We start from the raw sequence: 14,323 nt of genomic DNA on the forward strand, positions 1-14,323 counted from the left end.
GGTCGTGACACCCTCGTGACATAAACATCTACAAAAGATACAAACTCCATGCAGATGTTCAACTTGGTCAGATTCAATCCCAGGACCCCAGAGCTGCAAGGCAACAGTGCTAACCACTGAGCCACCGTGCTGCCAATCTATGATAAAGGGGCTCCAACCATTGATGATCACCCTCATCAATAAGCACTTGCAGGCTGCTACTGAAAATGGGGGGATAAAAAGAGTAGCCTCCCTGCCTAAATAATACATCAATATTACAATATAGAGCCCACAAGATGCTGCCATATTTTTCCACGATACTACCATCCTGGTGGTCTAGGTCAGTAAAGGAGTCACTTTTTGCTCACCTCTCCAGGCTCCGGTAATCTCCTGCTGTAAAAGGAGACTGAATTAATCTCAATAAATTCCCCCTGATCATACAGATTATTACAGAGTAGGTTCTCGCTATGAGAGTTAGGGCTCATGCACACGGACATATTTTTTATCCGCATCTGATCCACAGTTTTTGCGGGTCAGATGTGGACCCATTCACTTCAATCCGTATGTCCGTTCTATGGCCCGACAAAAAAATAGATCATGTCCTTTTCTTGTCCATATTACGGACAGTAATAGTTGTTTTAGGGTGGGATGGATGTTCCGTTCTGCAAAATGCAGAACGCACAAGGCCGGTATCCATGCTTTGGGGATCTGCAGTTTGCAGACTGCAAAAACGTCTATGGCCGTGTGCATGAGCCTTTAATCAGAGCACTGAGCTCCTAAGGCCCCTTTCACACGAGCGAGTATTCCGCAGGGGTGCAATGTGTGATGCGAACGCATTGCGCCTGCACTGAATCCGGACCCATTTATTTCAATGGGTCAGTGTACATGATTGTTTTTTTTCACACATCGCTTGTGTGTTGTGTGAAAATCGCAGCATGTTCTATATTCTGCGTTTTTTCACGCAACGCAGGCCCCATAGAAGTGAATGGGGCTGTGTGCGGATGCAATGCATTTTTCACTGATGGTTGCTAGGAGATGTTGTTTGTAAACCAGTTTTTTATCACGCGCGTGAAAAGCGCATCAATGCAAATTGCACCCGCGCAATAAAAACTGGACAACTGAACGCAATCGCAGGCAAAACTGAATAAACTTGCTTGCGAAATCACTCATTTTTAACTGAACGCATCCGGACATAATCCGTATCACTCGCCTGCAAGGGGCCTAAGGGTTACATCGGCATGAACTTTGTATGTTCTCTGTGGGTTTCCTTCCACATTGCAAAGACGTACTGAGAGGGAATTTAGATTGTGTCCCTCAGACTATGATGGTGCCGTTTAAGAGAGAGAAATAAATGAGAGCTCTGCCTGACTCCTGATACTGACATCGGAGTGAAATATTTTTCTTCTCCGGTTGCTCCTTGGGGATTTGTCCTCATGAACATGCTCAGAACCCGGGTCCCACGGCAATTGCCTGGTTTGTCCTGTACACATACATCAGTCAGCCATAACATAAACCACCTACCTAATAGTGTGTAGGTCCACAAAAATACCTCTAACTCATCATGACATAGACTGCCGAAGATCTCTGAAGGTATCAACATGACAATAGGAACAGATCTGTTAAAGGCCATCTGTCAGCAGATTTGTACCTATGACGCTGGCCAACCTGGGAAAAGTGAAGTCTTAATAAATGCAAATGAGTCTCTAGGAGCAACGGGGGCGTTACCATTACACCTACAGGCTCCACTCAATTTTGACTGACAGGGACAGGCAGTGAAAACATTATCACACCTGGCCTGTCAATCAAAGTGCAGAGGGTACAGTTGCAGAGAGAGCAGAGCCTCTAGGTGTAATGGCAACGCCCCCGTTGCTCCTGCAGTCTCATTTGCATATATTACAACTTCATTTTTCTCAGCAATGCTGCGGCCACATATGAACATGGGACCAACACAGATGCCTTCAGCTGCCAAGCGCACATGTAACAGGTCAGCCGGTGTCACAGGAACAAATCTGCTGACAGATGCCCTTTAAGTTCTGTAAATTGCAGGGTTAGACCTCAAGGGAATGGACTTGATTTTCCAACACATACTAAAGGATCAGCAACCTCCGGCACTCCAGCTGTTCAGAAACTACTACTCCTAGCATGCTTCATTCACTTCCATGGGAGTTAGAAGAGCATCTGAACATGTTTGCATGCTGGGGGTTGTAGTTTCACAGCAGCTGGAGTGCCGAAGGTTGCTGATCCCTGCTATAGCGCAGCTTTAGCATGTGTTTGAAAATCAAGTCCATTCCCTGGAGGTCTCACCCTGCAATTTGCTGTGCTATCAGATTAAATAGAAACTTTTCCTTTCTTTCTGCTGAACTTAGCTTTCTGTAGTCTGACTCGGTCTTTATCTCTGTCTTGGTATCTTCAGCTTTATCCTTCTCTTTGTCTCTGTATCTTTATTCCTGTCTTTATTTAGGGAAACTTTACACTTGACTCTAGAGGCATTCAGCTTAGGCCTCAGGGCCCAGCAGAGCAGACAGTGCTCTGCTGGCTGGAACACAACCTTCCCCTTGAAGGGGGGTAAGCTAGACTAACTTACACTCACTAAACTCCTCCCTCTCTGGAGAGGGCCAGAATGAAAAGCAGGTTCCATTTTAGGCAAACTAGCTCTGCCATTCACCGGCTAGTGAACCAGGTATATTACACTTGAACATAGCATTTACCTAGAATTGCAATACACATTGTGCAAGATCTGGAATAAATACACATGATCAGGGTCGTCTTTATTATTGATTGGACCCTGGGCAAGAATTTACTTGAGCCCCCTGGATCCCGCCTTCCCACACCTTAGCAGGCAATCACGCCCTCCACCACAACACACACACAAAAATCCACACACCTGGTAGAGTACAGTGAATAAATGTAAATTATTCCAGTTCTGAAGACTCCCGCGGCTCAGGATCAGTGCTCTGGGCAGCTGGGCTCAGGGCTGGAAGTGGGCACCGCTCTGCAGGAAGGAAGGAAGGAGACCGGGGCTCGGCTCACCCGTTACAGTGCACCCCAGCACCCCACAATATACAGTATAGCACCCTATAGTATACAGCACCCCACAGTATGCAGTATAGCACCCTATAGTATACAGCACCCCACAGTATGCAGTACAGCACCCTATAGTATACAGCACCCCACAGTATGCAGTATAGCACCCTATAGTATACAGCACCCCACAGTATGCAGTATAGCACCCTATAGTATACAGCACCCCACAGTATGCAGCAGAGCAGTATAGCACTTCACAGTATACAGCACCCCATAGTATACAGTAGAGCAGTATAGCACCCCACAGCATACAGCACCCTATGGTATACAGTAGAGCAGTATAGCACCCCACAATATACAGCACCCCACAGTATACAGTAGAGCAGTATAGCACCCCACAATATACAGCACCCCATGGTATACAGTAAAGCAGTATAGCACCCCACAATATACAGCACCCCACAGTATACAGTAGAGCAGTATAGCACCCCACAATATACAGCACCCCACAGTATACAGTAGAGCAGTATAGCACCCCACAATATACAGCACCCCACAGTGTACAGTAGCTTACAGTATATTAGTATAACAGCCCCTGTCACCTTTTCATGATCTAATCTTCACAAAAAAAGCTCCACAGTTAAGGCAAAACTTCTCCTGCAGAAACACTCCTGGTAGAAAGGACCTTTGATTACCTCATAGCCATGTGACCAGTAATATTGCTAGGTTACTAGTCACATGGTGATGATGTCATCTAAGGTCCTTTCTCCTAAGAGAATCACAGCTCTCACTCTCTCACAGTTCGCTGCCTTAACCCTAAGTTCAGACCTGAGCGTTTTACAGCGCGTTCCTACGCGCTGTAAAACGCTCAACACGGAGAAACCAATGATTCCCTATGGGAATGGTTCTCACCTGGGCGTTTTACAGCGCGTACGATCGCGCTGTAAAATGCCCGACGCTCAAACAAGTACAGGAGCTTTTTTTGGCGCATTTGACGCGCGTTTGGGCCATAGACTCTTTGGACAACACTGCTGTCAATCACCCAAACGCGCGTCAAACGCGCGTTCAATATTAAAAAAAAACTTGCATAAAAATGCGTGACAAAAACGCGCATAGAAACGCGCGTTTGAGAAACGCCTAGGTGTGAAACCAGGGTAAGTGTCCGCACGCAGGCAGGCATGGCAGTACCCCCCTGTGTAGCTGACAGCCTGACCCACAAGGCAGTGACCAGCAGGGCTCAAGATGGAGCTGCCTTGGGCCCCCCAGGAGCAACTGGGCCCGGGGCAGCTTCCCCTTTTGCCCCTTGTTAAAGACTGTCCTGCAAATGATGGCATTAGATCAAACATAAGAGATAGTGATGGGGCAAAAAGAGTGGTAATGCCCCCTAGCGGGTTGTTACAGGTTACTCTTCAATGTCATGCCTTTACTGGCGTAAGATTGCGAAAATGTTTGTAACCTTCTAAAAAGTTGATAAATGTGGCTTAACCCCTTAAGGACACAGGGCGTACAGGTACGCCCTTGTGCCCTGTTACTTAAGGACACAGGGCGTACATGTACGCCCTGTGTATTTTCGATCACTGCCGTGCGGCTGGCAGTGATCGGAACCAGGTGCCTGCTCAAATCATTGAGCAGGCACCTAGGCTAAATGCGCGGTGGGGTCCCGTGACCCCCCCCCATGTTGGCGATCGCGGCAAACCGCAGGTCAATTCAGACCTGCGGTTTGCTGCGATTTCTGCAGTTTCTGATCGGACCGCGGGGATCAGAAACTTTAGGATTCAAAAAATGTTCCTGTATCCCTCCCCCCTGCACCCCTGTTATTTGAGCCCGGTGCGGGAGGCGGGCGGTGCGGCAGGCGGGATCGCGATCCCCCGCCCGCCTCCCATTGAATAATCGTTGGCGTCTAGTGGGTATACCAGGGTGCCAGCACATTGCTGGCACCCTGGTATAAACGGCTGACATCGGTGATGCGATGTCAGCCGTTTAACCCTTTCCATACAGCGGTCCGTACGGACCGCTGTACGGAAAAGGTTAACAGCGCAGGGAGCTCCCTCCCTCTCCCATCGGGGGGCTGCTGTGCCTTTGCAGCCCCCCGAATGGAGAGGGAGAGAGCTCCCAGGCAGCCCCCCGAAGCCCCGTAATTACCCTTCCCCGTCTGCGCAGTTCTGGCCACTACTGAGCAGACGGGGAAGGTTCCCATGGCAACAGGACGCCTTCTCAGGCGTCCTGCTGTCCATGGTTCTGAACAGATCTGTGCTGAAGGCATAGATCTGTTCAGACAAAGTGTAAGTAAAATACTCTACAGTACAATATATATTGTACTGTACTGTATTATGCAGACATCAGACCCACTGGATCTTCAAGAACCAAGTGGGTCTGGGTCAAAAAAAAGTTTGAAAATAAAGTAGAAATCAAAAAACACATTTATCACTGATTAAAAATGAAAAAAATAAAATTCCCTACACATGTTTGGTATCGCCGCGTCCGTAACGACCTGATCTATAAAACGGTCATGTTACTTTACCCGAACGGTAAACGCCATACAAATAAAAAATAAAAAACTATGATGAAATAGAAATTTTGCCCACCTTACTTCCCAAAAAAGGTATTAAAAGTGATCAAAAAAGTCACATGTACGCCAAAATTGTAACAATCAAACCTTTATCTCATCTCGCAAAAATCATACCCTACCCAAGATAATCGCCCAAAAACTGAAAAAACTATGGCTCTTAGACTATGGAAACACTAAAACATGATTTTTTTTGTTTCAAAAATGAAATCATTGTGTAAAACTTACATAAATAAAGAAAAGTTTACATATTAGGTATCGCCGCATCCGTATTGACCAGCTCTATAATGACCACCGTAAAAAAATAAAAATAAAAACGGTGTAAAAAAAGCCATTTTTTGTCATCTTACGTCACAAAAAGTGTAATAGCAAGCAATCAAAAAGTCATGTGCACCCCAAAATAGTGCCAATCAAACCGTCATCTCATCCCACAGAAAATGAGACCCTACTTAAGATAATCGCCCAAAAATTTAAAAAACTATGGCTCTTAGACTATGGAGACACTAAAACATTTTTTTTGTTTTAAAAATGAAATCATTGTGTAAAACTTGCATAAATAAAAAAAATATGTATACATATTGGGTATCGCCGTGTCCGTGACAACCTGCTCTATAAAATTACCACATGATCTAACCTGTCAGATGAATGGTGTAAATAACAAAAAAAGGTGCCAAAAAAGCAATTTCTTGTTACCTTGCCGCACAAAAAGTGTAATATAGAGCAACCAAAAATCATATGTACCCTAAACTAGTACCAACAAAACTGCCACCCTATCCCGTAGTTTCTAAAATGGGGTCACTTTTTTGGAGTTTCTACTCTAGGGGTGCATCAGGGGGGCTTCAAATGGGACATGGTGTCAAAAAAACCAGTCCAGCAAAATCTGCCTTCCAAAAACAGTATGGCATTCCGTTCCTTCTGCGCCTTGCCGTGTGCCTGTACAGCGGTTTACGACCATATATGGGGTGTTTCTGTAAACTACAGAATCGGGGCCATAAATAATGAGTTTTGTTTGGCTGTTAACCCTTGCTTTGTAACTGGAAAAAAATATTAAAATGGAAAATCTGCCAAAAAGTGAAATTTTGAAATTGTATCTCTATTTTCCATTAAATCTTGTGCAACACCTAAAGGGTTAACAAAGTTTGTAAAATCAGTTTTGTATACCTTGAGGGGTGTAGTTTCTTAGATGGGGTCACTTTTATGGAGTTTCTACTCTAGGGGTGCATCAGGGGGGCTTCAAATGGGACATGGTGTCAAAAAACCAGTCCAGCAAAACCTGCCTTCCAAAAACCAAACGGCGCACCTTTCATTCTACGCCCCGCTGTGTGGTCGTACAGTAGTTTACGGACACATATGGGGTGTTTCTGTAAACGGCAGAGTCAGGGCAATACAGATACAGTCTTGTTTGGCTGTTAACCCTTGCTTTGTTAGTGGAAAAATGGGTTAAAATGGAAAATTAGGCAAAAAAATGAAATTCTCAAATTTCATCCCCATTTGCCAATAACTTATGTGCAACACCTAAAGGGTTAACAAAGTTTGTAAAATCAGTTTTTAATACCTTGAGGGGTGTAGTTTATATAATGGGGTCATTTTTGGGTGGTTTCTATAATGTAAGCCTCGCAAAGTGACTTCAGAGCTGTAGTGGTCCCTAAAAATTGCGTTTTTGTAAATTTCTGAGAAATTTCAAGATTTGCTTCTAAACTTCTAAGCCTTGTAACATCCCCAAAAAATAAAATATCATTCCCAAAATAATTCAAACATGAAGTAGACATATGGGGAATGCAAAGTCATCACAATTTTTGGGGGTATTACTATGTATTACAGAAGTAGAGAAACTGAAACTTTTAAATTTGCAAATTTTTCCCAATTTTTGGTAAATTTGGCATTTTTTATGCAAAAAAAAATATTTTATTTTACTTTATTTTACCAGTGTCATGAAGTACAATATGTGACGAAAAAACAATCTCAGAATGGCCTGGATAAGTCAAAGCGTTTTAAAGTTATCACCACTTAAAGTGACACTGGTCAGATTTGCAAAAAATGGCCTGGTCCTAAGGTGTAATAAGGCTGTGTCCTTAAGGGGTTAAATCAACTTGACAGGTGAACCAGGCTCACTTTCCCATCCACTTTTCATAACTGGAGTGAGTGGTTTCCGCTTCAGTTCATTTTTTCTATGGGAGTGCTCAGGAAGTCAGCTTTTATATTTAAGCTTCCTTTTAAATAGACTGATGAAAGGGATCTTATATTTTCTTCTGCCCAGGAAAAAAAAAATTCTGTTATTTGGCTCAGACATTGGCTCCTTGTTCCACCTTGATGATTTAAATATGCCACCACTGTTGTGTTGTCTGATCTTATTTGAACATCTTTTCCTCTTATGAATGGACTCGCCACTTTTATTGTCTTCCAAACTGCCATTAATTCCTTTTGGTTTGAGGACAACGTTTTTTGGTGGTCTGCCCAGGCCCCCTGGAAATAGTGATGAGAGCAATGCGCTCCCCACTCCCAAGGACTTGCGTCTGTTGTGCCAAACACCTGTTTCTCCGGATTCCATGGAATTCCCTGACCTAGGTGATCTACCTGTTTCCACCACAGAAGAGACTGGTTTACCGCTAAGGGAATCAGAACTGTTTGTTCTAGAGAACTCTGGTTTCTGTCCCAGCAGGACAACACCCAATGTTGCAGGGTTCGAGAGTGGAACTGAGCCCACTTTACTGCAGGGATGCAAGAGGTTAAAGTCCCTAGTAGTTTCATGGCCTCTCGTATTGTACAAGACGGATGATTTAGAAACTTTGAGACTTTTTCTACCACTCCAGACACTTTCTGCTCTGTAAGAGACGTCCTCTACCGAGTGGTGTCTAGGGAGAGGCCCAAGAAAATTATTTCCTGGGAAAGGAATGGCTTTGATTTTCCCCAATTTATTATCCATCCCGCTAGATACAGCATCTGGCAGGTCACTAAGAGATTGTTCTCTAGGGACTGTGTTGTCTCGCCTACTATCAGTAGGTCGTCTAGATAAGGGACAATCAGGATGTTTCTCCTTCTCAAGTGTGCCACCAGTTCCAGCATCACCTTTGTGAAGACCCTGGGGGCTGAGGTTATTCCAAAGGGTAATACCTGGAATTGAAAATGGAGAAGATCTTTCCCCAAATAGACCGCTAGCCGTAGGAATTTTTGAGACTGTTTGCATATCGGAATATGGTAGTATGCGTCTCTTAAGTCTATGGAGGCCAAGAAGTCTCCCTTTTTTTCCCATTTTGAATTTGTTGTATTCTATGAATTTGTTCAAGTTTTTGGGGTTTATTATTAACCGAAATTTCCCGTCTGGCTTTTACTAGAAATACGGTTGAATAATATCCCTGACCTTTTTGAGACTGGGGAACCGGAATTATGGCTTTTTGAGTCAGTAGCTTCCAAATTCCTTCTTCCAATTTAGTTTGAAGAACGGTTGTTTTTTTAATTGGAGTTACCCGGAAAATATTTGAGGGAGGAGGAAGACGGAACACAAGTTTGTAGCCTTCTGATATTATATTTAAGACCCAAGGGTTTGTCGTGATCGTTTCCCAATAGTTTAGAAAAAAGCTTAATCTCCCTCCTGAGATCTGGCGTCATTGCTTTGATGGCTCCGTATTCTTTGTAGAGAACAAGTACCCTCTACTCTTCTGGGTTTTTCCCCTTGACCAGCCTGAATCTCTATTAGTTTTCTTCGTTTGAAAGGGATTTCCTTTTTTAACTCTCCGAAAGGGACATTTCCTTTTCCTGGAGTCCCTGGGAAAGGTTTTCTTTGAGTCTGAAGCCTTTTCTAGGATAGATTCTAAATCCTCACCAAATAATAAATTACCATGAAAAAAAAAAAAAAAAAAAAAAAATTCATTATTGAACTGACCTCACCCGTCCAGGACTTTAACCAGAGGGATCTCCTTGCTACAACTGCCAACCCAGTAGCCTTTGCAGCTATCCTGACTGATTCCGCAGTGGAATCTGATAGAAAATCCACAGCTTTAATTAAGAGCGGAAAGGAATCTCTTAGACTATCATATGTATTACTGTTTTTTAGTAAGGATTCTAATTGCGTGAGCCATTTCTTTAGTGACCTGGATACTGATGTAGGGAAGCATCTATCTTAGCACAAGTCGTTAACAGGTCCTCATCTTCCTTAGAAAAAGGGAGTCGTCTTATTTTCTTAGGAATGAACAATTTTCTATCCGGGGAACTCCATCCCCTTTTAACTAGATCGTGCATATTTTTATGCACCGGAAAACCTCGGTTAGACCTCTGTTCAAATCCACTAAACATTTCATCGTGGACTTTTTCTTCAAAAAGATCCATAGTGGCCCTAACCGCTTTAATTAAGTCTCTGGTATCCTCTAATGAAAAAAGATAATTTTTAAATTCTGAATCTGATCCAGAAGAATCTTCGGACCCTAGTTCTCCTGATTCTGAATCTACCTCTAGGTCTGAATTAGACGTTTTTGTCGCTGTTCCCTGCACCTGTTGGGAGCAGGAAGGAATTACCGAGGGATCGGACATAGCATTCCTGTTTTCTTCTCCGATTGTATTTTTAAGTTCTTCTTTCAAAGACGAAACTAATTCCTTAGAAATATTGTCAGTACATTTTTTTACAGACTTTCCTAGTAGAGGACTCTGAAAGTTTAACTGAACAAATACTGCAATTTTTTTGCCCTCTGACTAGTTTTAGCTTTCTGAGCAACCTCTTTCTCACTCTGCACACATACAGAAAGAAAGGGAAACACAAAAGGGTTAATAACAGAACATACTGTTTTAACCCCTTAAGGACACGGCCCTATTTCACCTTAAGGACCAGGCCATTTTTTGCAAATCTGACCAGTGTCACTTTAAGTGCTGATAACTTTAAAACACTTTGACTTATCCTGGCCATTCTGAGATTGTTTTTTCGTCACATATTGTACTTCATGACACTGGTAAAATAAAGTCAAAAAAATTAATTTTTTTGCATAATAAAATACCTAATTTACCAAAAATTTTGAAAAATCAGCAAATTTCAAAGTTTCAGTTTCTCTACTTCTGTAATACATAGTAATACCCCCAAAAATTGTGATGACTTAACATTCCCCATATGTCTACTTCATGTTTGAATTATTTTGGGAATGATATTTTATTTTTTGGGGATGTTACAAGGCTTAGAAGTTTAGAAGCAAATCTTGACATTTTTCAGAAATTTACAAAAACCCAATTTTTAGGGACCACTTCAGCTCTGAAGTCACTTTGCAAGGCTTACATAATAGAAACCGCCCAAAAATGACCCCATTCTATAAACTACACATAATTTTCCATTTTAACCCATTTTTTCCACTAACAAAGCAAGGGTTAACAGCCAAACAAGACTATCTTTATTGCCCTGACTCTGCCGTTTACAGAAACACCCCATTATGTGGCCGTAAACTACTGTACGACCACACAGCGGGGCGTAGAGTGAAAGGTGCGCCGTATGGTTTTTGGAAGCCAGATTTTGCTGGACAGTTTTTTGGACACCATGTCCCATTTGAAGCCCCCTGATGCACCCCTAGAGTAGAAACTCCATAAAAGTGACCCCATCTAAGAAACTACACCCCTCAAGGTATTCAAAACTGATTTTACAAACTTTGTTAACCCTTTAGGTGTTGCACAAGATTTAATGGAAAATAGAGATACAATTTCAAAATTTCACTTTTTTGGCAGATTTTCTATTTTAATATTTTTTTTTCCAGTTACAAAGCAAGGGTTAACAGCCAAACAAAACTCATTATTTATGGCCCTGATTCTGTAGTTTACATAAACACCCCATATGTGGTTGTAAACTGCTGTACGGGCACACGGCAGGGCGCAGAAGGAAAGGAATGCCATACTGTTTTTGGAAGGCAGATTTTGCTGGACTGTTTTTTTGACACCATGTCCCATTTGAAGCCCCCCCTGATGCACACCTAGAGTAGAAACTCCAAAAAAGTGACCCCATTTTAGAAAGTATGGAATAGGGTGGCAGTATTGTTGGTACTAGTTTAGGGTACATATGATTTTTGGTTGCTCTATATTACACTTTTTGTGCGGCAAGGTAACAAGAAATAGCTTTTTTGGCACTTTTTTTTGTTATTTACAACATTCATTTGACAGGTTAGATCATGTGCTAATTTTATAGAGCAGGTTGTCACGGACGCGGCGATACCTAATATGTATACAATTTTATTTAAGTTTTATACAATAACTTCATTTTTAAAACCAAAAAATTGTTTAGTGTCTCCATAGTCTAAGAGCCATAGTTTTTTCAGTTTTTGGGCGATTATCTTGAGTAGGGTCTAATTTTTTGCGGGATGAGATGATGGTTTGATTGGCACTATTTTGGGGTGCATATGACTTTGATTGCTTGCTATTACAATTTTTATGACGCAAGATGGCAAAAAATTGCTTTTTTTAAATTTTTTTTTTTTTACGGTGGTCACCTGAGGGGTTAGGTCATGTGATATTTTTATAGAGCCGGTCGATACGGACGCAGCAATACCTAATATGTATACTTTATTTTTATTTATGTAAGTTTTACACAATGATTTTATTTTTGAAACAAAAAAATAAATCATGTTTTAGTGTTTCTATAGTCTAAGAGCCATAGTTTTTTCAGTTTTTGGGCGAGTATCTTGTGTAGGGTCTCATTTTTTGTGGGATAAGATGACGGTTTGATTGGTACTATTTTGGCGTACATGCGACTTTTTTGATTACTTTTACTACCTTTTTTGGGAAGTAAGGTGGGCAAAATTTCAATTTTCTCATAGTTTTTATTTTTTTATTTTTATGGCGTTCACCGTGCGGGGAAAGTAACATGACCGTTTTATAGATCAGGTCGTTACGGACACGGCGATACCGAATATGTGTAGTGTATTTTATTTTTTTAATTTTTATTCAGTGATAAAACAAAAAATGTATCAACTTTTTTTTTACATTTTTTTGACCCAGACCCACTTGGTTCTTGAAGATCCAGTGGGGCTGATGTCTGTAAAATACAGTACAGAACCCTATATGGTTCTGTACTGTATTTTACTTACACTGAACAGATCTATGCTTTTAGCATAGATCTGTTCAGCACCATGGACAGCAGGACGCCTGAGCAGGCGTCCTGTTGCCATGGGAATCTTCCCCGTCTGCCACAACTTCGCAGACGGGGAAGGGTGAGGACGGGGCTTTGGGGGGGGGGGGGGGCTCTCTCCCTCTCCATCAGGGGGCTGCAAAGGCACAGCAGCCCCCCGATCGGAGAGGGAGGGAGCTCCTTGCGCTGTTAACCTTTTCCATACAGCGGTCCGTAGGAAAGGGTTAAACGGCTGACATCGCATCAACGATGTCAGCCGTTTATACCAGGGTGCCAGCAATGTGCCGACACCCTGGTATAACCCACTAGACGCCAACGATTATTCAAGGGGAGGCGGGCGGGGGATAGCGATCCCGCTTGCCGCACCGCCCGCCTCCCGCAACGCCTCCACAGCCTGGGTCCTTAAGGACTCGGGAAATAGGGCGTACCGGTACGTCCTATGTCCTTAAGGGGTTAACCCTGGTCCTGGTAACATTACTCACAGGTGCAGATCCCCAAGTGGCCTCCATAGCTCCACTTGGATCCAGCATGTTTAGGGTAAAAAGGTACTTTCTTTCCCCTTTAAATAGTTTTTACCATAAGACCTCAGATCAGAGGACAACCTCTGTCATAATCTTGCACGATTTTGAATCTCCTGCCGCCGCCGGCATGCGATCCACCGCCGGAAGCGGAAGTATGCCATGGAACGCATCCACTTCCGGTGACGACACTGAGCGCCGGCCATGCCGGATCGCAGTGTGGAGCTTAGGTGACTGACCGTAGGGACTCCATGAGTGTCCGGCCCCACGTGGACCTGTCTGCCCGTGGCCAGCAGCATGTAAGAGACATGACTCCAGGGCCCGTTTCCCCAACTAGGGTTCGGACTCTGCTGCCTCCTCACATGGCAATCCTTCATGGTCAGCAACCATAAGAGAAAACCTATCTCCTACCTGGAGGGACAGGAAGACACTGAGGAGGAGCCAGAGGAGAGTCAAATTTATACTTCCTGTCCCAACCTGGTTGGAGGCGGGTCATCTCTTATGGTATGCCGTCATGGAGGATGAAAGGGAAAATGTATATTAACATAGTGCTTTGTGAGGCGTAACAATAAGTGTCCTAATAGGGCATCTGGTGGAGTTGCTTTAAAGGGGTTGTCCGAGTTCTGAAAAAAAATAATATAGCATTGAAAATCTGATATATAACTGAGCTAAGCAAGTTTTATGCAAAAAAAAAAAACTAATATATATATATTTTTCCTAATTTCCCTGGTTCTTTTCTGGCTCTTTGTTTACATGCAATAACAACAATCTCTGCCCCTCCCCCTGCACTGCTAAGGGAGTGAATACAAGAGCTGCCCTGAGTGACATGTCTGCCTGCTGGGAGACTCTGCAGCATGTTGTATGTGTAGGACTACAAGTCCCAGCTGTATAATGACACTGCTAAGGGAGTGAATACAAGAGCTGCCCTGAGTGACATGTCTGCCTGCTGGGAGACTCTGCAGCATGTTGCATGTGTAGGACTACAAGTCCCAGCTGTATAATGACACTGCTAAGGGAGTGAATACAAGTGCTGCCCTGAGTGACATGTCTGCCTGCTGGGAGACTCTGCAGCATGCTGTAATGTTGTATGTGTAGGGCTACATGTCCCGCCTGTATAATGACACTGCTAATACACACAGGATCTTCCCC

Source organism: Bufo gargarizans, chromosome 4 (genome assembly GCF_014858855.1).
Source record: "Bufo gargarizans isolate SCDJY-AF-19 chromosome 4, ASM1485885v1, whole genome shotgun sequence".
Lineage (NCBI taxonomy): Eukaryota > Metazoa > Chordata > Amphibia > Anura > Bufonidae > Bufo > Bufo gargarizans.